This window comes from Rhinopithecus roxellana, chromosome 16 (assembly GCF_007565055.1).
Source record: "Rhinopithecus roxellana isolate Shanxi Qingling chromosome 16, ASM756505v1, whole genome shotgun sequence".
Lineage (NCBI taxonomy): Eukaryota > Metazoa > Chordata > Mammalia > Primates > Cercopithecidae > Rhinopithecus > Rhinopithecus roxellana.
The window spans coordinates 18,616,344-18,642,030 of record NC_044564.1 but is presented as its reverse complement, the minus strand read 5'-3'; the positions used below and the strand labels follow the sequence as shown (position 1 = coordinate 18,642,030).

The window sequence follows — 25,687 nt, the reverse complement described above, 5'->3', positions numbered from 1 at the left end:
ATGGCTTGAGCTCTCTTGGCCCCAGTGTCCCCATTGGGAAGGTGGGCCCCCACCCCACCCCGCACCCCACAGGGTGGCTCGGGGCCAGAAGTCACTCTGTCTGGGTGCTGCTCCTGGCCCCAGCATCCACAGGCCCGGCACACTTGTGAGCAGGTATTATTAGCTTCTCCGTTTTGCGGATGGGGAAACTGAGGTTCATGTGACTTATAATTGGCAGAACTGGGACTAGAAACACCCCCCCTACTTTTGGCTTCCTTTTCCCTGACACCACAGATGGCGCGCTGAGAAAAAAGAGAAGAGCGGGAGAAGGGAATTAGGAGCCCGAGAGAGATGGAGGGAGGCAGAAGCGCCGTGATCAATTACTTGGGCTATAAATTTCTGCTGTTTTGCAAAGTGAGCACACAACCTCCGAGAGGCAGAGCTCCCTGGGCAGGCTCTGGAGAAACCAAACAGAGCCAAGCCCCGCAGCAGGTGCTTTTGACGGTGGGAACCGGGGAGGGAGATGGGTCGAGCTCAAGGGTGGGTGGGACAAGCTGGGGGTACAGCAGAGGGGAGCCAGGGGAGGGCCAGAGGAGAGGAAGGAAATCCAAGTGTCAGTGAGCTTGGGAGCTGTGGGAGCCCCCTGGGGAGGGAGCGGCCTCGTGCCCCCTCCCCAGCATTGTCTCCCACTGCTGGGGGGGGGGGGTGGGAGAACCAGGCCTGGGCATAAGATCATGGCCCCCTGCCACTGCATTCGAAGCTGGTACAGGGTGGGGGCGACGGGGTGCAGGAGGCCTTTGAACCTCACCTTCCTCATCTGTAAAATGGGGATACTGACGACATCCATCCTCAGGGATTGGTGTCTAGGGTATAAGTGGCTTAGCGTGGGGCCTGGCACACAGCAAGGAGCGTTGTTGTAAATTTTTTGGAAGATTACCAAGGACAGAAGGGTTTGGTAACTGGTGGTTTGGAGACCAATTTAATTATTTAAAAGGTGGACAGTGGTCCTCCCTGGGAGGAAGGGTGATGGAGTTTCCCACAGTGGGGATAGGTTGGGCAGGGCATTAGACCTGTCTCTTGGTCTCCCAACCGTGGAGGGGCTGAGGACAGGGACCAGAATGCTGTGTGCAGCTGGGAAAAGAGGCCAGAGCCAGCTGCCTGTGACTCCTGGGCTCCACCTTCCTGGAGACCTGCAGTGGCTCACTTAGGAAATGAGCCGGAAGCAGAGGCCGGCTTCTCTCTCTGGAATCCAAGTGCCCCAGGGAACATGGGATCCTGGGAGCAACTCCCTCAGGGCCTTGCACGCTGTGGAACTGCAAAGAACTTAGCATTCCAGGAGTGGCCCCTGTGTGCTCAACCCTCTACTGTGCAGGAGGAACTTCACAGTGAGCCAGCCCGGGCCCTGCCCACAGGGAGCAATTTGTCAGGAAGAAGGGAAAAAAATAGATACGCCTGACCCCTGAACCTTGGTCTTTCAACCCCAGACAATGGTCAAAGTAAATGGGAGGCCACAGGATGGAAGAGGAAGGCCACAGACTACAGACCCGAGGAAGGAGGAAAGCAGGGGTGGGAACCTGAGGGCAAGGGGTGAAGCCCAGAGTCACCGTAAATCAGAGCCCCAGAGAAGATGCCCTGAGGTTCAGGCAGGCACTAGGCTCGGGGCCAGAGGCAGACACTCTCCAGCTTCAGGGATCCTAGGCCAAAGGCACTGGAGGAACTCTCTATTTTAAAGGAGCCCTAAGATGGATTCCTTTTCAGTGGAAAAGGACCTCCCCTGGATGGGGATGATGAAAACGTTGACTTAGTCATAACAAATGTTAAGAAACAGCTCCCGAAGAAAAGTTTATTTCTTGCTTGCATTATAGTCTCCTGGGGGCTGGTGGAGGGAGGGGCAAGGGCTCTGCTCCATGTGGTCACTCAGGGGCCCAGGCCCCTTCACCCCGTGACCCTGTCATCACCTAAGGCCTTATCCTCCACTCCGTAACCATGTGGGAGAAGAAAGAGGGAGCGTGGAGGATAGCATGGAAGGATGCTTGTGGACCAAGCTAAACCAGGGGCAGAGGAGCCACATCATTTCAGCTCCCATTGCACAGGCCAGAGCTGGGTCATGTGGCCACTCCTAACTGCAAAGGAGGCTGGGAAATGCAGTTCAGCTGCATGCCCAGGAGGAAGCCAATGAACCAGGGTTTGGTGAAAACATAGCAATCCCTACCTCAAATGCTGTTCTCTTCAGGTGGATGAGTTGACATGAAGCGACACTAACAAAGTGCCCAGTGTACCTGGCCTCTGACCTGTGTGCCAAAGCTGTGATCTGGAAACCCAGAGGCTGGTCATCTTAGGGTCAGGACAGGCCTCTGAAGGCTGCTCCTACACCTCCTCTGGAAACTGTACCTTCAAGCATGCCAGCCTGGGCAACATGGCGAGACCTCGTCTCTATTAAAACACCACAACAACAAAAATTAGCAGGTATGGTGGCTGGCACCTATAGTCCCAGCTACTCGGGAGGCTGAGATGGGAGAATCGCTTGAGCCCAGGAGGTCAAGACTGCAGGGGGCTGTGATCACGCCACTGCACTCCAGCCTGGGTGAGAGAGCAAAGTCCTGCCTCAAAAAATAATAAAAGTGAAAATGAAGTGTGCAGAGAAGGAACAAGGGGAGTAGAGGAAGGTTTTTTGGCCTAAGGAAAAGCAGCTAAAGCCTTTATCAGATTCCCAAAAATTTGAAGCACAAGGGCTTAAAGAAAAGTGGACCACTGCTTATTAAAGCAACAGCCTTGGTAGCAGGACATTGGTCCTTACGAGCCCAACTATACAGAAGCTGAGGATTCCCCCGTTGTCATCCCCTCTCCCCAACCAGATACGCCCCATAGACCTCCAGGGTCAGGGCAGAGAAGGCTCCCACCGATCCTCAGCAGCAAACACACCAGTCCAAGTCAGCCACGATGACCAAAGCAGCCACAGGGCCATGGGGCATCAGCATGGAAGGTGAGTTCAGCCATGCAGATGGAGAAACTGAGGCCCAGAGAGGGGCCATCTTGCTCAGGGTCATGCAGTGAGTTAGGGCAGAGTCAGGGGTGGCATTCAGTGGCTAACCAGTCAGGTTTCTGTGGTTATAAGCAAGAGAAACTGACTTTGTTTGACTTGAGCAGGAAGGGGCTTTATCATGAGATCAAGAGGGAGCTCAGAGAATGGAAGCAAAGGCCGAAGATCCAGGCGGGCCTCGATGAGGATGGGATGAAACCAGGGCATCTTCCAGAGCAAGGAAAGACTCAGTGACCACCCCAGGGGTTGGCCATCAAGATGAAGCCAGGTGAGCATCTATCTTCAGGGACGGAGGACTGGCGACCAAGATGGGGCACCAGGCCTGCTGTGGTTTGAATGTGTCCCCCAAATTTCTTTTTTTTTTTTTTTTGAGACAGAGTCTCGCTCTGTCGCCCAGGCTGGAGTGCAATGGCCGGATCTCAGCTCACTGCAAGCTCTGCCTCCCGGGTTTACGCCATTCTCCTGCCTCAGCCTCCAGAGTAGCTGGGACTACAGGCGCCCGCCACCACGCCCGGCTAGTTTTTTGTATTTTTTTAGTAGAGACGGAGTTTCACGGTGTTAGCCAGGATGGTCTCGATCTCCTGACTTCGTGATCCGCCCGTCTTGGCCTCCCAAAGTGCTGGGATTACAGGCTTGAGCCACCGCGCCCGGCCGTGTCCCCCAAATGTCATGTGTCGTGGAGAACTTAGTCTCCAATGGGGCAGTATTGAGAGGTGGGAGCTTTAAGATGTGATTGGAGCATGAGGGTTCTGCCCTCAGGAATGGGTTAATGCATTCATGGATTAATGGGTTAATGGATTAATGGGTCATCATGGGAGGGAAACTGGTAGCTTTATTAGAAGAAGAAGAGAGGCCTGAGCCAGCTCATGGGCCACTCTGCCCCCTTGCCATGTGATGCCCGGCACCACCTGGAAACTCTGCACAGATTCCCACCAGCAAGAAGGGTGTCACCAAATGTGGCCCCTCAACCTGGGACTTCTCAGCTGCCACAACTGTAAGAAATACATTCCTTTTCTTTATACATTACCCAGTTTCAGGTATTCTGTTATAAGCAACAGAAAACAGACAAAGACAAGCCCCATCCCTTGGCCAGGCAGGACAGGAGCATCTGGGCTGACAGCCCACTCCCCAGGCTGCACACATGGGGGGAGGTCCCCATGAGGCAACTGGGGGGCTCTTGCCAGAAAAGGGGGGCTTGGGTGCTGGGCTGGCCAAAACAGCAGATGTCCACCCTGGCCTCCTGCACTGGGGTTGTGCAATCAAAACAAAACAACCACAGGGCTGGTTTCCTGCAGCCAAGAGCTGTGGCCTGACCGGTGAGTCCGGCCCAGAGCACAGCCAAGAATCAGGGAAAACAGAGGGTCTCTGCAAGCTCGCTCTGCAAACCTGGGACCTGAGTTCCAGGCTCTGCAGCTCCCCCAGGAGACTGGCAGCTCCCTGAGGGCAGTAAGGGAGGCTGCTGGCCCCACTCCAAGCTGGGCTCACGTGGGGTTCGCTCAGGCCAGTCTGTGATTTCACAAGCCAGGGATTCACGCTGAAGGAGGAGCTGGGGCCGAGGGCTGGGGGCCCAGGTGGAATTTATCCCAGAGGGCTGGGAGGTGGAGCTGGGAGAAAGTCCAGAGGGTCCAGTAGGGCCTGACTCAGGAGCTCAGTGCTGGTTTCACTCCTCACCTCCCCACCCTGCCCCTACCCCGGCTCCGTGGGGCCAGTGGCTGATACTCAGTGTTCATTCTGGCAGGAGCGAGAAACCAGAGAGAGAGGAGGGACGGTGCGACGGTCAGTTTCCTGTGTCCACTCAGGGGAGACTGCAGTCCCCACCCCTTGAATCAAACACGAATCTCTGTGTTGCCAGGAAGGTATTCTGCAGATGCGACTGAAGTCCATGACTTCCAGCCAGGGGTGGTGGCTCACGCCTGTAATCCCAGCACTTTGGGAGGCTGAGGTGGGTGAATCACTTGAGGTCAGGAGTTCGAGACCAGCCTGGCCAACATGGTGAAACCCCATCTCTACTAAAAATACAAAAATTTGCTAGACACAGTGGCCCATGCCTGTTAATCCCAGCTACTCGGGAGGCTGAGGCACGAGAATCACTTGAACCCTGGAGACGGAGGTTCCAGTGAGCTGAGATGGCGTCATTGCACTCCAGACTGGGTGACTGAGCAAGACCCTGTCTCAAAATAAATAAATAGTCCATGATTGGTTGACTTTAAGAAAGGGAGATTGTCGGCCAGGTGCAGTGGCTCACGCCTGTAATCCCAGCACTTTGGGAGGCCGAGGCGGGCAGATCACGAGGTCAGGAGATCGAGACCATCCTGGCTAACACGGTGAAACCCCGTTTCTACTAAAAATACAAAAAATTAGCCAGGTGAGGTGGCGGGCACCTGTAGTCCCAGCTACTCGGGAGGCTGAGACAGGAGAATGGCGTGAACCCGGGAGGTGGAGCTTACAGTGAGCCAAGATCGCGCCACTGCACTCCAGCCTGGGCAACAGAGCGAGACTCCATCTCAAAATAAAAAAGAAAGAAAGGGAGGTTGTCTCAGATACTCTGGGTGGGCCTGATTCAGTCTGGTGAAAAGTCTTAAGAACAGGACTGGGCTTCACTGCCTGTGGACGGCAGCGTGTGCCCAGGTGGAGATTTCTGGCTGCACTTTCCAACAGGCTGCCCTCCAGATTTCAGACATGCTTCTCCAGCCCCCACAATCACATGAGTCAATTGTTTGCAATAAATCTCCTACTATAGACCTCTGACTGCTTCCGTTTCTCTAGCAGAACCCTGACCAGCACGGCCGGCAGGAGGACAGTGGAGAAGTGGACTGGGAAGTTCTGAGGACCCTCTCTAAGTAGGAGCATCACACCTGCACAAACAAGCAATAACTAGGTCCTGCCCCTCACAAAGCTGGGAAGCAAGGACAGCACCACCCGCAGGGGCCGTGCAGCCGTGGGTGCTGGTGTTCAGCAAGATGGCTCGGAACTCCAGGGCAGGCCTGGCACAGTGGTGTACAACTGTCCCCTATCCCCTCAACATCACCCCCTTGAGTGGCCGACACATCCATTAAACTCTGGCCTGCATAGACTTGATGCTTGTTATTTCTCTGAATCTGCAGAACATTGGGCAAAAGAGACTGAGGTCCAGACTTGCTCACTTGTCTGGGGGTTGAGATAGTCCCAGAGCTCTTTGAACCCCACCTCTCTCAATGAGGCTAAGGTGCCCATGTGACCATCAGACCCCCAACAGTGATATGGCCAGGTCAGGTCTGAGCTAACCTGGTGGAAGGATGGCTTCCAGGGGCTCTGTCCTGACCCATGAGGGCAGACACACACCCCAGATCTGGCTGATCGTCCTCAGGGGAGGTGAGGGGCCTGCTGGGGAAGAGACTCCATCACCGTCAGCCTCCCTCGCCCAAGATCAAGGATCTCCAGAGACTTCAGGCCTCCTAAAATCTCTCCCCAGCCTCCTGGCCCCATCCTCACCATGTCAGCAGGAGGCACAGCAGAGGCTTAGGAAGCGTCCACCACCCACCTGTGTTGGGACCTCAGGGGAAGTGTGGTGAGGTGCCACTCAGTGTCCTTTTCCTCTGGGACAAGGGGAGGAGCAACAGGAGCTGGGGTGGGGGTGGAAGGAAAGAAGATAAAGAAAGTGGCCGGGTGCGGTGGCTCAAGCCTGTAATCCCAGCACTTTGGGAGGCCGAGGCGGGTGGATCACGAGGTCAGGAGATCGAGACCCTCCTGGCTAACACGGTGAAACCCCGTCTCTACTAAAAATACAAAAAAATAGCCGGGCGCGGTGGCGGGCGCCTGTAGTCCCAGCTACTCGGAGGCTGAGGCGGGAGAATGGCGGGAACCCGGGAGGCGGAGCTTGCAGTGAGCTGAGATCGCGCCACTGCACTCCAGCCTGGGCGACACAGCGAGACTCCGTCTCAAAAAAAAAAAAGAAAGTGAAGACCCCTGACTCCACCTCAGGCCGGCTCCAACAAGCAGCTGGGCCTGCAGGCCTATGGGTGGGAAGCCTGTGGGTAGCGAGGACATTTACTCTTTTTTTTTTTCTAAAGATGGTGCTTCACTCTGTCGCCCAGGCTGGAGTGCAGTGGTGCGATCATGGCTCACTGCAGCCTCCTGAGGCTCAAGCCATCCTCCTGCCTCCCCAGTAGCTGGGACCACAAGCACATGTTACCATGTCCGGCTTATTTTTTTTTTATTATGATTATTTGTGGAGGTGGGACCTCGCTGTGGTGCCCCAGCTGGTCTTGAGCATTTACTCTTATATACTGACCAAACATGAATACAAAACCCACTGCCAGAGCCAGGCTTTGCTACAAGCACCGACAATTGTTCACTTCTTTAATCCTCGCAACCCTTTGGGGGTGGAGGGACTATTCCTCTCTGTCATACCCATTTTATACAGGAGAAGACTGAGGCACAGAGAGGTTAACTCCTTGCCCAAGGCCCCACAGCCAACACATGGTGGCCCTGCCCCATCTCCCTAATCCCAAGCCCCCATCCACCTCTCCTCCTTCCTCAGACCTTGGAACAGACCTCCCCAGGGGGCCTCCCCACTCTCAGCCAGAGACCCCAGTCAAGAGGGTCCCTCTGTCTCCGTTATAGCACAGGCCGCGGTGCAGACCCATTCTTTCTCTCTCTCTCTCTGTTTCTCTGTCTCTCTTTTTGTCTCCCTGTCTGTCTCTCTCACCCGCTGTTTGTTTGGTCTTTGGGGTTCCCACCCTTCATTATTGAGGCAATAAACACTCGGAATGGAGTTTGGAAGGCACAGAGACCTCACACTATGGTGTGACTGATCTGTCCCCGTAGCCATCCCCTTCAGCAGCAGGGCTTCTCACTGGCTGCCTGGGGAGCAGGAAGGGGCTGGGCCCACCATGGCTTTGCGGCTCTTGGGTTGGTCGGCTGCCCCTGTGCCATCGCTGTGGATGCATCACAGCTGTCACTTGGCGGCTTCGTCCTCCCAGCCCTCTGAGATGTGCTGTCATCACCACCCCACTTTCCAGATGAGGAAACTGAGGCTCAGGGGTGCCGGGCAATTTGTCCAAGGTCTTCCATCTGTCTGGGCTCAGCACTGGCACTTGAAAGGACCCCCACTGTTCTTCGAGTGTCTTCAGGGCCCCCTCTGTTACTTCACCCCATGCACAGTGCAGCCACGTTCTGCCCAAAACCTCACAATGCTACCAGAAGAAACAGGAGGCTGCCTTGAGCAATGCTGGTGTTGGCTCAATGCACAGGGCAGACCCGGAGGCTAAACAGTGTTTTTACCTTAACTGTAATCCCAGAGACTTCCATAAACCGGGGTTGCTTAAAGCAAGGAAAGCAGGGATTAACTGAGTCTGGGCAGTTTCCCTGGAGCTCAGATTGTGTAAAATGATATTTACATTCTCCTAGGGGAGTGAGGACCCCAGGCTGTGGGGGAGGGAGCCCCCCAGGCCCCAGAAAAGGCAGCTGGAGAGCCACAGGTAAAGCAGAGAGGCTGCCCCCTCCCACACACACCCCGCTCACCAACAGCAGCCACCGCAGCCACAGGAAGATGTTCCAGTCCATAGAAAATCCCTGCAGGTGACATAGAAGCCTGTGGGTCCCGCCCACACTTTCTGAGCACTTCCCCCAGTGGGAGAATTCACCTGTCATTACCTCACTCACCCCAGGCTTCCCTGCACACGGCTGCAGTGGCTCTGTCCCATGCTGTTTGCCCAAGACCATCTTGGGACACAAGACACAAAGGAGACAGAATTTCACTGTAAAGCAAGGAATTCCTCAAGATCTCTCATTCATTCATTCATTCATTCATTCATTCATTCATTTGTTATTTATTTACTTATTTATTTAAGACAGAGTTTCACTCTTGTTGCCCAGGCTGGAGTACAGTGGCGTGATCTCAGCTCACTGCAACCTCTGCCTCCCAGGTTCAAGCGATTCTCCTGCTTCAGCTTCCTGAGTAGCTGAGATTACAGGCATGCACCATCATGCCAGGCTAAATTTGTATTTTTAGTAGAGATGGGGTTTCTCCATGTTGATCAGGCTGGTCTTGAACTCCCGATCTCAGGTGATCCTCCTGCCTTGGCCTCCCAAAGTGTTGGGATTACAGGTGTTAGCCACTGTGCCCAGTCTATTTATTTATTCATTAATTTCATGCACTCCCCCGAAGCTTTTAATTGTTATATTCTTTCTCATCAGTGCCTAAAGGGTTGGGCACAGCCACCACTCCTCCCCAAATCTCCAAAACCATCACCAACCCTCCTTTGGCCCCAAAAGACTCACTGGGGCTGGGCTGATGGAATGAAACAAATCACCTACCTGCCTTCACACTTTCCCTGAGCATGCAGATCCCCCAGCCTCAGTCGAACCTTCGGATGACTGCGGCCCCTGACTGCACTCTCAGAGGAGACTCGGAGCCGGAACCACTCAGCTAAGCTGCTTCTGAATTTCTGACCCACAGGAACAATGAGATAATAAATGTTTCCTGTTGTTTTAAGCCTCTATGTTTGGGGATTATTTGTTATGTAGCAGTAGATGAATATAGTGATGGGTGTGCGTGTGTGAGAGAGAGAGACTTGTAAACAAATGAATGGAGTACTAGCAGGCATGTGGGGGATTGGCCAGGGATGGATTCCTGAGAGCTGAGTGAGGTATTCCCAGTAGAAGTGTCCTTGGAGACCAACAGGAGAGGCAGGCAGTGAAATAATGATTCACAAGCCATTTCATTCATTCAAGAAACAACTGTGCACTTGCTGTGGCCTCGACACTATACCAGGTACAGGGGACTAGGGTGTGGAAAAGCAGGCTCAGGACCAGCTGTGATAAGGTTCTTTTTTTTTTTTTTCTTTTTTTTTTTTGACAGAGTTTCACTCTTTTGCCCAGGCTGGAGTGCAGTGGCAGAATCTTGGCTCACTGCAACCACTGTCCCCAGGATCAAGCGATTCTCCTGCCTCGGCCTCCCAAATAGCTGGGATTATAGGTACCCATCACCACACCCACCTTTTTTTTTTTTTTTGTATTTTTAGTAGAGATGGGGTTTTCCCATGTTGGCCAGGCTGGTCTCAAACTCCTGACCTCGGGCGATCCACCCGCCTCAGCCTCCCAAAGTGCTAGGATTACAGGCATGAGCCACTGCACCTGGCCTGTGATAAGGTTCTAATTGCAAGGAAACAGCAAGGTTACAGATAAACATGTCATTCCAGATGGGATGAGCACCTGGAAGAAGGCTTCGCCAAAGGCCCCACAAACGAAGGCCAAAAGGATCCGTCGACGGTGGTCAGGTGGCGCTGGGAGGTGCCGGTGCAGGGAGACGGCATTCCAGAGGGCAGAGCAGGTGCAAAGGCCCCAAGGTGGTGAGAAGCTGGTGAGTCAAAAGAACAGTCTTAAGAAGGAACAGAGTCAGCCAAGGGGAGGGAGATAAGGGCTGGTGGGAAGACTAGACACGGGTTTAGCGAGCCAGGCTCTTTCAGTCCTTATGCCCTGCATAGTGGAGAACCGCTGAAGATTTTAGCACAGGGACAGGGGAATGCTTGAATGCCTTCCTTGATACCAGTTACAGAATACCTGACTCAGAGTGGTTTGAACCATAAAGTTTACTCAAGAAGAATTACTGAGCTGGGCGCCGTGGCTCATGCCTATAATCCTAGCACTTTGGGAGGCCAAGATGGGTGGACTGCTTGAGCCCAGGAGTTCAAGATCAGCCTGGGCAACATGGCAAGACCCCATCTTATTAAAAAAAAAAATGAGCTGGATACGGTGGCTCATGCCTGTAATCCCAGCACTTTGGAAGGCCGAGGAGGGCGGATCACCTGAGGTCAGCAGTTCGAGATCAGCCTGACCAACATGGTGAAACCCCATCTCTACTAAAAATGCAAAAGTTAGCGATGTGTGGTTGTGCGTGCCTGTAATCCCAGCTAATCAGAAGGCTGAGGCAGGAGAATTGCTTGAGCCCAGGACGCGGAGGTCACAGTGAGCCAAGATTGCGCCACTGCACTCCAGCCTGGGTGACAGAGCAAGACTCTGTCTTAAAAATAAATAAATAAATAAATAAATAAATAAATAAATAAATAAATAATAACAAAAGAGGTTCAGGACTTACATATTAAAACTATAAAACACTGATGAAAAAACTTAAAAGGATCTAAATAAATGGAGAGACAATTCATGTTCATAGGTTGGAAGAATCAACATAGGAAAAATTAGCCGGATGTGGTGGTGCGCATCTGTAATCTCAGATTCTTGGGAGGCTGAGGTGGGAGAATCACTTGAGCCTGAGGCAGAGTTTGCAGTGAACCCAGATTGTGCCACTGTACTCCAGCCTGGAAAATGGAGTTTAAAAAAAAAGGAAAGAAAAAAGTATTAGTAAGATAAGAAGTCCTGGGGTTAGCTCAGTGGTTCAAGAGTCAAGGATACAGATGCATTCCACCCTTTCACTCTGCCATCCCTGGGGCATTGTTTTCTTAAACCTCAAATTTGTCACCTCACTGTTGCAAGATGGCTGCTGCAGCTCCAGACATCACATCCTCACACACCTGCATCCAGAACAACTCGCTGTCTTTATAGAGTGACTGGCAGTCCTTCCAAAAGCCCCCAGCACACTTCCCTTTCTACCTCACTGAACACTTTGGGTCACATGCTCACCTCTGTTTTAATCACTGGAAATGGGGAGCGGGATTGGCACAAATGGCCTGGAAGGATCATGATTAGCCCTGGGGCCTCAGTGTTGCTCACACAAGACCAGTATTCAATAAGCAAGGAGAAGTGACTTGATCCTGGAACTGTGAGTGCTTTTTCTGCATGCATTTGTCCAGCACAGGCTGTGTCCAGTGTCAAGGGACAGCAGCAGACACAGAGCAAGCCCCTAACTGGGGACCCTGAACTGGGACTGAGGTCACGAAAGCAGCCTACAGGAACGACTGGCTTCTAAGATATGTCCACATCCGAGGAGCTGTTCCCAAGGGGATCCAGACCCCCATCACCCGCTGCCTTCTCCAGCATCAGCTCCAGCCTCTTGCTTCTATCCCAGGTGTGCAGGGGGCCCAGCCATGCACCCCTGGCATGGGTGCGAATATCAAGCTGAGGCCATCACCATCTCAGCTGCTCCAATGTGAGAAGAAAGCCGTACCCTGTACTCCAGGCCTTTATTAGGTCACACCTGCCTCCCATCCCCATGTCCCCAGCCTCCGAGAAAGCTCAGTGTTTCTCTGGAACATTCTTGAGAGCTGAAGCAGTTCTTAAGGCAGAAAAAATCACCTATTCTCTTCTAGAGTAATAAAAACTTCTGCTGGGCCCCTGGCCACCCAACAAAAGACACATTTCCAGCTGGGTGCAGTGGCTCATGCTTGTAATCCCAGCACTTTGGGAGGCCAATGTGGGTGGATCACAAGGTCAGGAGATCGAGACCATCCTGGCTAACATGGTGAAACCCGGTCTCTACTAAAAATACAAAAAAAAATTAGCTGCGCGTGGTGGCACACACCTGTACTCCCAGCTACTTGGGAGGCTGAGGCAGGAGAATCAATTGAACCCAGAGGCAGAGATTGCAGTGAACTGAGATCGTGCCACTGCACTCCAGCCTGGGCGACAGAGCAAGACTCTGTCTCAAAAAAAAAAAAAAAAAAAAAATTCCCAGCCTCCCTTGTGACGAATCACACCCACATACCAGGCTCTGGCCAGCAGCACGTGAATGGCAATGAGTGATGTGTGCCCCGCCCTTTAAAGGAAGATGGTCCCTCTTCCTGGTCTCCCCTTCCTGCTGGCTGGAATGCAGACCCAGTGGCAGGAACCAGAGCAGCCATTGTGTATCACGAGGTGGAAGCTGTGTGTTAAGGATGGCAGAGTGGCAAGCCCAGGAGAGTCTGGGTACTGACATTGGGCTGCAGATGTTGGGACGGGCTATCTTGTTCAGATCGCTGCTATTTTGGGTTTTGCTACGGCAGTTGAATCCATGGTCATCACGAGGCAACAAACTTGATACCAGTTTTGCCTTCAAGTAACAAAGGTGAATGTGAATCTAGTCCCCTCCTTGGCTGGAAAGCGGGAGGCAAGTTAAAACAGGTGTAAAGCAACACCAGAGAGTGTCCCTGATGTTCCCAGGGGATTTAGAGAGCCACGGAGGTACCGAGGAAAGGGAGAGAGCTGTGTGCTGGGGGCATCCACACTAAGCCAGCCTGGCACTGGGCAGAACACTCAGATGTGCTCATTTCTACAGGGACATTGCGGGAGTGGGCACAGTGCTTTTACTTAGTGTGTGTGAGAGAAGCTCTGATTTTCTTTCTTTTTTTTTTTTTTTGAGACGGAGTCTCACTCTGTCGCCCAAGCTGGAGTACAGTGGTGCGATTCACCTCACTGCAACCTCTACTTTCCTGGTTCAAGCAGTTCCCCCGCCTCAGCCTCCCAAGTAGCTGGGATAACAGGCGCACACCACCACACTTGGCTACTTTTTTTTTGTACTTTTAGCAGAGACAGGGTTTCGTCATGTTGGCCAGACTGGTCTTAAACTCCTGACCTCAGGCATTCCACCTGCCTCAGCCTCCCAAAGTGCTAGGATTACAAGCATGAGCCACTGCGCCTGGCCGAGACGCTCTGATTTTCATGTAAAGAGGAAACTTGGGCTCAAACTGCCAGCCCAATGATGGCCAGATGCCACCATCTCACTATGCAGCCCTGGGTCGAGTCAGTAGCCAGTTCTTGTCATGCCTCAGTTTCTCCATCTTGTATATGGGAGTTTATACATATGATCACTTGGACATTTAGTTTAATTTTTTTTTAAAGAGATGGGATATTTCTTTCTTGCTCAGGCTAGAGTACAGTGGTGCAAGCACAGCTCATTGCCTCCTCGACCTCCTAGGCACAAGAAATCCTCCTGCCTCAGCCTCCTGAGTAGCTGGGACTACAGGTGTGCACCACCACACCCAGCTATTTTTTTCTTTTTTTGGGGGGGGGGAGGGTAGAGAAGGGGGTCTCACTATGTTGCCTAGGCTGGTCTCAAACTCCTGGGCTCAAGCGATCCTCCTGCATCGGCCTCCCAACGTGCTGGAAGTACAGGCATGAGCCACTGCACCCAGCCATTTGCACATTTTAATACAATTAAACTCTACCTACGTATAAGCAGTATACAAGCAGCCCACCAGGACTGTGCAACAGGATTTTACCACTATCGTCAGGCTCTCTCCTATCATAAACAAAAGGCTTCTCCTTTAGAGAGGAGTGCAAATATTGTCAAGTTCGTTGCTCAATTACTCTATGTGCAAACAGACACCCCAACAGCCGCCTCTCTCCCAGGCAAAGAAGGAGCTCAAAATTATTGGTCCATTATCTTCTCACGCATCATGGAGAATCTGTTATGTAGTAGGTGTTTTGTTTAAGTCAGTTTCCTGTCACTGCTCTAACAGATTACCACAAACCTGGTGGCTCAAAACAACACAAATGTATTATCTTATAACTCTGGGAGTCGTAAGTCTGAAATGAGTCTCCCTGCAATGAAAGCAAGGTGTCAGCAGGACTGCATTCCTTCTGGAAGCTCTAGGGGAGAACTCACATCCTTGCCTTTACAGCTTCTAGAGGCCACCCACATTCCTTGACTCATGGCTCCTTCCACCAAAGGCATCATTCCAACCTCTGCTTCCATCACCATGTCGCCTCCTCTAGCTCTGACCTTCCTCCCCCACCATAAGGACCCTGGTGATTACCTTGGGCACACCTAGATAATCCACGATCATCCCCCCATCTCAGGATTCCTAACTTAATAGCACGTGCAGAATTCCTTCAGCCACATGAGGAAGCACACTGGCAGGTTCCAGGGATCAGAATGTGGACGTCTTTGGGGGCCATTACTCTGTGTGCCACCAGTAGTGTCCTCCCACTTGGAAGAGGACAAAAGTTTTCCTCAGCCGGGCGCGGTGGCTCACGCCTGTAATCTCAGCACTTTGGGAGGCCGAGGAGGGCAGATCACAGTCAGGCGATCAAGACCATGCTGGCTAACACGGTGAAACCCCGTCTCCACTAAACAAAATACAAAAAAATTAGCCGGGAGTGGTGGTGGGCACCTGTAGTCCCAGCTACTCGGGAGGCTGAGGCAGGAAAATGGCATGAACTCAGGAGGTGGAGTTTGCAGTGAGCCGAGATCACACCACTGCACTCCAGCCCAGGCGACAGAGCAAGACTCCGTCTCAAAAAAAAAAGTTTTCCTCTGTTTTGCTCACTCATGTGTCCCAAGAACCTACAGCAGGGTTGGCTCAAAAGACTATTTGGTAATTCATGAACACGTGAATGAGAGTGGCCCAAATATCACAAGCAAATCTTTTTTTTTTCTTTTTTTGAGACAGGGTCTCTCTGTCACCCAGGCTGGAGTCCAGTGGTGTGATAGCTCACTGCCACCTCAACCTCCCAGGTTCAAGAGATCCTCAATCTGTCAAATAGCTGGGACTACAGGTGCACGCCAAAATGCCCAGATAATTTTTTTGGTCAAGTTGGGGTCTTGCTATGTTGTCCAGGCTGGCCTCGAACTCCTGGACTCGAGCGATCCTCCCACCTCGGCCTCCCAAAGTGCTGGCCTCATAGGCAAATCTTGATAGAACTGTGACTAGAACCAAGACGTCCTGTTTCCCAGTTCAGTACTGATTGAGGGGAACAGCATTTATCTTTGTACAGAGGAGGATGGTCCCGTGACCATCAGGTTGGTCAGAGGAGAATGAGCCAGCTGTGCCTGTGAAGGACAGCAGGCGTGAGCTACTGCCTAGCTACCCAAGGCAAAGCAACGCAGTGGCAGGGGCAGCGTCCAGGAAGCCCTGGTCTCCGGAATGTGGAAGACTTTGTCTTGCGATTCTGTGAGCAAGCGTGGTCAGACCCTAAGAACTCTGCCCTAATCCAGTCACAGGGCGGCCGAGCAGAGGCAGCTGAGCACTCTCCGCAGTCCTGGTGGCCAACGTGCTGTTGTGACTGCTGACCTGTGTAATGTTATTCTCAATCTTGGTTTATATTTCAGGGCTTTTTTGGTAAAAATTTACATATTTAGGTAAAAATTTACTTTTTAGGTAAAATTTACTTATTCACAAATTTACAAACGCACATTTCACAATTTACAAATGCACAAATTACATGTGTACCATTTTATGAGGTTTTATGTATTTTATTAAATGCATACACCTGGGAAGCCCACACATTATCAAAATCAAGAACTTTTTCAGCATTCGAAAAGTTACTTTTTGTCTTCCCAGCCAATCCTGCACCCCCAGAGGCAATCAATTTTCTAATTTTTTTCACCATAGATTAGTTTTGCCTATTCCAGAACTTTGTATAAATGGAATCACACAATTTGTATCTTTTTGTGTCTGGCTTTTTTCATTCCACATAATGTCTGCGATTCATCTGTGTTGTGTTTATTGATAGTTCATTCTCTCTCTCTCTTTTTTTTTTTTTTTGATGAATTGTATTCCATAGTATGGATATACCACAATTTGTTTATCTATTCTTCTGTTAATGGACATTTGGGCAGTTTCCAGTCTAAGGGTATTATAAATAAAGCTGCTACAAGCATTTACATAAAAATCTTTTTGCAAACGTGCATTTCTTTCTTTTGGGACCACATCTAGAAGTGGCATTACTGGGTCATAGAGTAGATGTATGTTTTACTTTATAAGACAAGAGTGAAACTTCCTCCAAGGTACTTGTCACATTTTATGCTTCCATCAGTAATTCATGAGAGTTCCAGTTTTTCTACATCCTCATCCACATTTGGTGCTATCAGTCTTTTAATATTTTTATCATTCTAGTGCAGGGGTCCCAAACCCCCAGGCCACAAACCAGTATAGGTCCATGGCCTGTTAGGAACCGGGCCGCATAGCAGGAGGTGAGCGGCCAATGAGGGGGCACTGCTGCCTGAGCTCCACCTCCGGCCAGATCAGCGGCGGCACTGGATTCTCATAGAAGCGTGAGCCCTATCACGAACTGCGCATGCGAGGGATCTAGATTGCACGCTGCTTATGCGACTTGAACTAGTGCCTGTTCTAAGGTGGAAGTTTCATCCCAAAACCATCCCACACCCCCAGCCATAGAAAAACTGGCCATGAAAAAATTGTCTTCCACAAAACTGGTCCCTGGTGCCAAAAAGGTTGGGGACCATTGTTCTAGTGGGACTGCAGTAGTAGCTCATGGATTTGAATTTGCATTTCCCAGATAACTAATGACATTGAATACTTTCAGATGTGTTCATTAGCCATGCATATACATTCTTCTGTGATGCATCTATTCAAATCTTTTCAGCACATAAACCCTTTTATTATTGAGTTACAGGATTATCTACATAACCTGGATACCAGCCTTTTATCAGATACATGGTTTGCAATATTTGCCCAAAGTATGTAGTTTCCCTTTTAGTTTTCTTAACAGTAAAGGCTTTTTATTTTGATGAACTCAATTTATCAATTTTTTTTTTTTTTTTTTTTTGAGACAAAGTCTTACTCTGTCACTCACGCTGGAGTGCAATGGCACCATCTTGGCTCACTGCCACCTCTGCCTCCCGGGTTCAAGCAATTCTCCTGCCTCAGCCTCCCAGGTAGCTGGGATTACAGGCACCCACCATCATGCCCAGCTAATTTTTTTTGTATGTTTAGTAGAGATGGGGTTTCACCATGTTGGCAAGGCTGGTCTCAAGCTCCTGACCTTGTGATCTGCCCACGTCAGCCTCCCAAAGTGCTAGGATTACAGGTGTGAGCCACCGCGCCCAGCCCAATTTATTGATTTTTTAAATGTTTGTTGCTTTTGCTGTCCCATCTAAGGCATTCTGGACTGTTCCCAGATCATGGAGGTGTTTCCCTGAGTTTTCTTGTGGAAGTTTTATAGTTTTAGCTTTTACATTTAGACCTACGATCCACCTTGAATTACATTTATTGTACAATTTGAAGATTCAACATTCATTTTTCTGAATACTGACATCCAGTTGTTCCAGCATCATTTGTTCAAAATACTTCTTTTCCCCATAGAAATGTTTTGGTGCCTTTGTCAAAAATCAATGTGTTGTGTAAGTGTGGGTCTACTTCTGGACTCTCTAGTCAATTCCATGAATCTAGTCTTTTTTTTGGCCTTTGTTCCTTAGTCTTGAAATCAGGTACTGTAAGTTATTCAACTTACAGCAAGATTTGGGGGGCTAACTTAGGTTCTTTGCATTTCTATATGAATATTAGAATCAGATTGACAACTCACGCATTCTCTTTTTTTGAGATGGAGTTTCGCTCGTTGCTCAGGCTGGAATGCTATGGTGCGATCTCAGCTCACTGCAGCCTCCACCTCCCCAGTTCAAGCAATTCTCCTGCCTCAGCCTCCCAAGTAGCTGGGATTACAGGCATGCGCCACCACCACCAAGCTAATTTTGTATTTTTAGTAGAGACAGGGTTTCTCCATGTTGGTCAGGCTGGTCTTGAACTCTCCACCTCAGGTGATCCGCCCACTTCAGCCTCCCAAAGTGCTGGGATTACAGGCGTTAGCCACTGTGCCGGGCCAATTTACACATTCTCACAATGCTACTGGGATTACGATAGGTCCATCCAGGGAGAATTGACCTGTTAACAAACTTGGGTCTTCTGACCCACGAGCACACAATTTCTTTCTGTTTATCTTAGGACTCCTTTCATTTCTCTCTTTTGTTAAGTTTATTATTAAGTATTTTATACTTATAAATGAAATTAAAAAAACATTGTTGCTTGCTGCTAGTGTACAGATATATAATTACCAATTATATATAAACACATGTATATCTTATATCTTACAATCTTGCTAAATTCATTTATTAAGTTATTGGAGTTGTAGATTCCTTAGAATTTTCTACATAGACAATTATCTCATCTGTAAATAAGAGACAGTTTTACTTCTTTCTTATCATCTTCATGCTTTTTATTTCTCTTTTTTTCCTTTTCTTCTTTCTTTTCTTTTGTTTTTCTTTTTGCCTTATTGCACTAGTTAGGACTTTCAACACAATAATAGAGAGAGAGACTGTGATCCCTGCCATTTTCCTGGTCTTAATAGTGAAACAGTAAACACTTTCCCCCTAAGTATAATATCAGCTGTAGAGTTTTCATACATGCCCTTTTTATGTTTTGTTTTTGTATATTTGTTTGTTTGAGATGGAGTCTTGCTTTGTTGCCCAGACTACAGTGCTGTGGTACGACCTCAGCTCACTGCAACCTCTGCCTCCTGGGTCCAAGCAATTCTCCTGCCTCAGCCTCATGAGTAGCTGGTATTACAGGCACCCACCACCACACCTGGCTAATTTTTTATTTTTAGTAGAGATGGGGTTTCACCATGTTAGACCAGGCTGGTCTTGAACTCCTGACCTCAGGTGATCCATCTGCCTCGGCCTCCCAAAGTGCTGGGATTACAGGCATGAGCCACCATGCACAGCCCACATGTCCTTTTGTAGACTGAGAAAGGTCTCTTCTATTTCTAGTTGGTGAGAGATTGTGTGTGTGTGTGTGTGTGTGTGTGTGTGTGTGTGTGTGTGTGTGTATACACATTGAATAAGCATTGAGTTTTATTTAAGCATTTTTGTGTTTTGAATGACCATATGGTTTCTCTCCTTTATTTTGTGAATACTGTGTATTACATTGATTGAATTTTTAATATGAAACCAATATTACATTCCTGAGATAAAACTCAGTTGGTCTTAATGTATTATACTTATAATACACTGCTAGATCAAATTTGCTAGTATTTTCTTAGGAATGCTTGCATCTATATTCTTGTGGGATATTGCTCTGTAGTTTTATTGTAACGTATTTGTCAGGTTTGGGCAGTAGGGTTATACTGACCTCACAAAACAAGTGGGAAGTACTTCCTCTTTCTCCTTTTTCTGTAAGAGTTTATGATGTATTATTTTTTCTTAAATGTTTAATAGAAGTCACCAGAGAAACCACTGGATATAGAGTTCTCTAATTTAGGATTTTAAATTACTATTTTAATTTTTTTAGAGGCACAGAAAGGAGGTTAGAAAAAAAATATTTTAAGAAGTCATGACCAGAAATCTCCTATATTTTCTGAAAGAATTTCTGAATCAAGAAGTTCAGCTAACCCCAAAAGCAGGATAAGTAAGAAGAAAGCCACACCTAGACAAAACTGCTGAGAACTAAAGCTAAGGGGAAAATCTGGAAAGTAGCCAGAGAAAAGTGATGTATTCAGTCCAGAGAAAGTGATTTGAAATATCACTAACTTTTCATCAGAAATTATGGAGGTGACCAGAAAATGGAACATCAAAGCACTGAAAGAAAAAAAATGCTTTCAACTTAGGTTCCAGACAAGATGGAATGGATGTGCTTCTCCCTAGTCCTCTCACTAAATGCAGCTGAAAACCAGCTAAAAGCAAACATAAAATGATTCTGAAAGGTAGAAAGAAGGCAAACTGGGTAGGACCTTAACATTCCTGGCTTTTCTTTTCTGCCTCATGTATCCCTGGATATAGGGAGGCTAGAGAACCCAGCAGCCCAAAAAAAGCTGTAAGTGCAGACCCCCCACAACACACACAAACACAAAAAGCTCTCAAGGAAAGCCTCCTCTCACTAGCCAAAATACCAGGAAAGGGGCTGCCTGGCAAGACAGAACTTTTAGACAATAACCACCCCAAACTAGCCAAACATCCTAAGAAAACTGTGGCCCCACTCCACCTCAATCAACAAAGGTAGAGTGGGGAGCCTAGACTTCCACCCTCTCGAGGCTGTGACTAAGTCCCACTTCTCCCTGCCAGGACTTCCATCCCCACCAGGCAATAAGTCCTGTGATGTCAGCAGAGACCACAGAGAAAGCCTGGACTCACACTCCCACCCAGTGATAAAGAAGCACCTCTTCCTCTCCTCATTGAAGTGGAATCAGAGGAAGCCTAGTGAAAAGCCAGGGCTTTTACCACTTCTCAGCAGTGATGTCCTTCCCACCTTCCACAGTATCAGTGGAGACCACAAGGGGAGCATAATGAGAGGTCCTTCCTCATCTCAAGCAGGGTAGTGTCAGTGGAGTGGGGAACTGAAACTTCCACCCCAACCAGCAGTAACAAGGCACCTTTTCCTCATTCGGTGTCAGCAGAGACTGAGTGACAACTTGGGCTTCCATCCCTGCCTGGCAGTGATGAGGTAGTGCTTTTCTTCCCCCACCAATGTGGTATCAAAGGAGATATGCTAAAACAGAAGATTTCAATAAGATCCACAGTCTCAGAACATCATACCGAAAATGTGCAGAACACAACTGAAAATCATTCATCATAGGCCGGGCATGCTGGCTCACGCCTGTAATCCCAGCACTCTGGCAGGCCGAGGCAGTTGGATCACTTGAGGTCATGAGTTTGAGACCAGCCTGGCCAACATGGTGAAACTCCGTCTCTACTAAAAATACAAAGAAAATTAGCCAGGCGTGGTGATAGGTGCCTGTAATCCCAGCCACTCAGGAGACTGAGGCATGATAATCACTTGAACTCAAGAGGCAGAGGTTGCAGTGAGCGGAGATGGTGCCACTGTATTCCAGCCTGGGTGATGGAGTGAGAGAAAGGAAGAAAGGAAGAAAAGAAAAGAAAAGAAAGGAAGGGAGGGAGGAAGAAAGGAGGGAAAAGAGAGAGAAAGAAAAAGAAAAAAAGAAAGAAAGAAAGAAAGAAAGAAAGAAAGAAAGAAAGAAAGAAAGAAAGAAAGAAAGAAAGAAAGAAGGAAAGAAAGAGAAAGAGAGAGGTGGGAGGGAGGAAAGGAGGGAGGGAAGGAAGGAAGGAAGGAAGGAAAGAAGGAAGGAAGGAAATGGCAGAGAGAAAATACTTGTATGCCAATGGATTTCCAGAAGGAAAGGAGAGTGAGAATGTGACTAAAAAAGGATTAGAAGAAATAAGGAATGAAAACTTCCTAAATTTGGCAAAAGATACAACCCTGCAGTTTCAAGAAACTGAGAAAACCAGAAATAAGATAAATCCAAAGAAAATTATAAAAAGATACATCACAAAACTAAATAAAACAATCTTGAAAGCAGGAAGGAAGAAACTATACCTTTCAAAAAGGGGAAAACAATTTGAATGACAGGAGGTTTCTCATAAAAAACCATGGTGGCCAGAAGTAAGTGGGCACAACAGTTTTCAAATACTGAAATAAAAGAACTGTCAACCCAGAATTTTGTATCCAGTGAAAATATCCTTCAAGAATGAAGGAAAAGTCAAGGCATTCTCAGATGAACTAAGACTAAGAGAATTTGTCACCAGCAGACCTACCCTTAAAAATGGGCTAAAGGAAGTTCTTGAAACCAAAAGTAAATAACAAAAGGAGAAATCTTGGAACATTTGGAAGGAAGGACAATAGAAAGAGTAAAAAATATGTGTAAAATCAATAGACTTTCCTTCTCCTTTTGAGTTTTATAAATTATGTTTGATGACTGAAGCAAAAATTATAATTGTGTCTGATGTGGTTCCCAATAAGTAGAGAAAATATTATATCACATACAAGGGAGGGTCAAGAGACTGAAATGAAGGTAAGATTTCTATACTCACTCAAACTGGTAAAATGTCAATACTAGTACACTATAATAAATTCTGTGTGTATAAGCCAGGCATAGTGGTTCATGCCTGTAATCCCAGCACTTTGGGAGGCCAAGGTGGAAGGATTGCTTTAGGCCAGAAGTACAAGACCAGCTTGGATAACATAGCAAGACCCTGTCTCTAAAAATAAATGCAAAAATTAGCTGGGTGTGGTGGTGTGCAGCTGTAGTCCCAGCTACTTGGGAGACTGAGGTGAGAGGACTATATAAGCCAAGGAGTTTGAGGCTATAGTGAGCTAGGATCACACCACTGTACCTTAGCCTGGGCAACAGAGCAAGACCCTAAAATAAATAAATAAAAACTTAACGTGTGTACAGTGCAATACCTAAAACAAACACTAAAAATACTATACAAAGAGATGCACTAGAGCTCAATAAAAATGGAAATCTAAGAAACGTTTACATAACCTACAAGAAGGCAGGGGAAAAAAGAGAAACTAAAAACAGAGGGAACAAACATAAAACAAAAAATAAAATGGCAAACTTAAGACCTAACACGGCCGGGCGCGGTGGCTCAAGCCTGTAATCCCAGCACTTTGGGAGGCCGAGACGGGCGGATCACGAGATCAGGAGATCGAGACCATCCTGGCGAACACGGTGAAACCCCATCTCTACTAAAAATACAAAAAACTAGCCAGGCGAGGGGGCGGGCGCCTGTAGTCCCAGCTACTCGGGAGGCTGAGGCAGGAGAATGGCGTGAACCCGGGAGGCGGAGCTTGTAGTGAGCTGAGATCTGGCCACTGCACTCCAGCCTGGGCGACAGAGCGAGACTCCGTCTCAAAAAAAAAAAAAAAAAAAAAGACCTAACACATCCATAGTTACATTAAATGCAAATGGCCTAAATACACCAATTAAAATACAGATATGGCAGAGTGGATTTTTTTAGTGACCCAAATATAACTGTTTGTGAAAAACTCACTTCAACCTATAACTCAACCTATAACATTATAGGTTGACTGAAAGTCAAAGGATGAAATAAGATATGCCATGCAAAAATTAACCAAAACAGAAGTGGCTGTATTAATATTAAAGTTGGCTTCAGAGCAAAGAAAATTACCAAAGAAGGATATCACATACTGATAGAAGGGTCAACACGTTAGGATGACGTAGTACTTATAATGTATATGTATCAAACAACAGAACTTCAAATTACACGAAGAAAAAACTGACGGAATGGAAAAAGCTGATGGATGAAAGGAGAAATAGACAAATCTATAATTACAGTTAAAGACAACACCCCTCTCTCAACAACTGATGGAACTAGACAGATAATCAGCAGAAATATAGATGAATTTAACACCACCAACCAAACTAATCTAGTCAGCATTTACAGAACACTCTATCCAACAACAGAATCTACTTTCTCTTCAAGGGCTCACAGAACATTTACTAAAATAGGCCATGTTCTGCACTAAAACAAATCTCAACACATTTAAAAGAACTGAAATCTCCCGGGATGCAAGGCTGGTTCAACATACGCAAACCAATAAACGTAATCCATCACATAAACAGAAGCAACAACAAAAACCACATGATTATCTCAACAGATGCAGAAAACACCTTCGACAAAATTCAACAGCCAGTTCATGCTAAAAACTCTCAATAAACTAGGCATCGATGGAACATGTCTCAAAATAATAAGAGCTATTTATGACAAACCCACAGCCAATATCATACTGAATGGGTAAAAGCTGGAAGCATTCCCTTTGAAAACCAGCACAAGACAAGGATGCCTTCTCTCACCACTCCTATTCAACATAGTATTGGAAGTTCTGGCCAGAGCAATCAGGCAAGAGAAAGAAATAAAGGGTATTCAAATAGGAAAAGAGTAAGTTAAATTGTCTCTGTTTGCAGACGATATGACTGTATATTGTTCAACTACAATTATATTATATTCAACTAAATATACATGATTGTATTTTTAGAAAACCCCATTGTCTCCGCCCAAAATCTCCTTAAGCTGATAAGCAACTTCGGCAAAGTGTCAGGATACAAAATCAATGTGCAAAAATCACACACATTCCAATAACAGACAGAGAGCCAAGTCATGAGTGAACTCCCATTCACAATTGCTACTAAGAGAATAAAATACCTAGGAATACAACTTACAAGGGATGTATATGAAGGACCTCTTCAAGGAGAACTACAAACCACTGCTCAAGGAAATAAGAGAGGACACAAACAAATGGAAAAACATTCTGTGCTCATAGATGGGAAGAATCAATATCGTGAAAATGGCTATACTGCCCAAAGTAATTTATAGATTCAATGGTATCCCTATCAAGCTACCACTGACTTTCTTCACAGAACTGGAAAAACTACTTTAAATTTCATATGGAAACAAAAAGAGCCCACATAGCCAATACAATCCTGGGCAAGAAGAACAAAGCTGGAGGCATCATGCTACCTGACTTCAAATTATACTACAAGGCTACAGTAACCAAAACAGCATGGTACTGGTACCAAAACAGATATATAGACCAATGGAACAGAACGGAGGCCTCAGAAATAGCACCACACATCTACCACAATCTGATCTTTGACAAACCTGACACACACAAGCAATGGGGAAAAGATTCCCTATTTAATAAATGGTGTTGGGAAAACTGGCCAGCCATAGGCAGAAAACTGATACCAGACCCCTTCCTTACACCTTACACAAAAATCAACTCAAGATGGATCAAAGACTTAAATGGTCTTCTAGGACCATAAAAATCCTAGAAGAAAAGCTGGGCAATACCATTCAGGACATAGGCATGGGCAAAGACTTCATGTCTAAAACACCAAAAGCAATGGCAACAAAAGCCAAAATTGACAAATGGAATCTAATTAAACTAAAGAGCTTCTGCACAGCAAAAGAAACTGTCATCAGAGTGAACAGGCAACCTACAGAATAGGAGAAAATTTCTACAATCTATCCATCTGACAAAGGGCTAATATCCAGAATCTACAAAGAACTTAAACAAATTTACAAGAAAAAAGCAAACAATTCCATCAAAAAAAATGGGCAAAGGATATGAACAGACATTTCTCAAAAGAAGACATTTAAGCAGCCAAAAGACATACGAAAAAATACTTATCATCACTGCTCATTAGAGAAATGCAAATCAAAGCCACAATGAGATACCATCTCACACCAGTTAGAAT

At 47.6% G+C, this 25,687-nt stretch overlaps 1 long non-coding RNA gene across 1 annotated transcript; it reads left to right on the top strand.

The window, feature by feature from the left end:
• The first annotated feature begins 582 nt into the window (after positions 1-582).
• Positions 583-6,080, top strand: LOC115893957. The gene is made up of 5 exons (XR_004054004.1): positions 583-2,445; positions 2,835-2,962; positions 3,127-3,287; positions 4,758-4,961; positions 5,789-6,080. It is a non-coding gene; the product is annotated as an uncharacterized LOC115893957 (long non-coding RNA).
• The last annotated feature ends 19,607 nt before the right edge of the window (positions 6,081-25,687 follow it).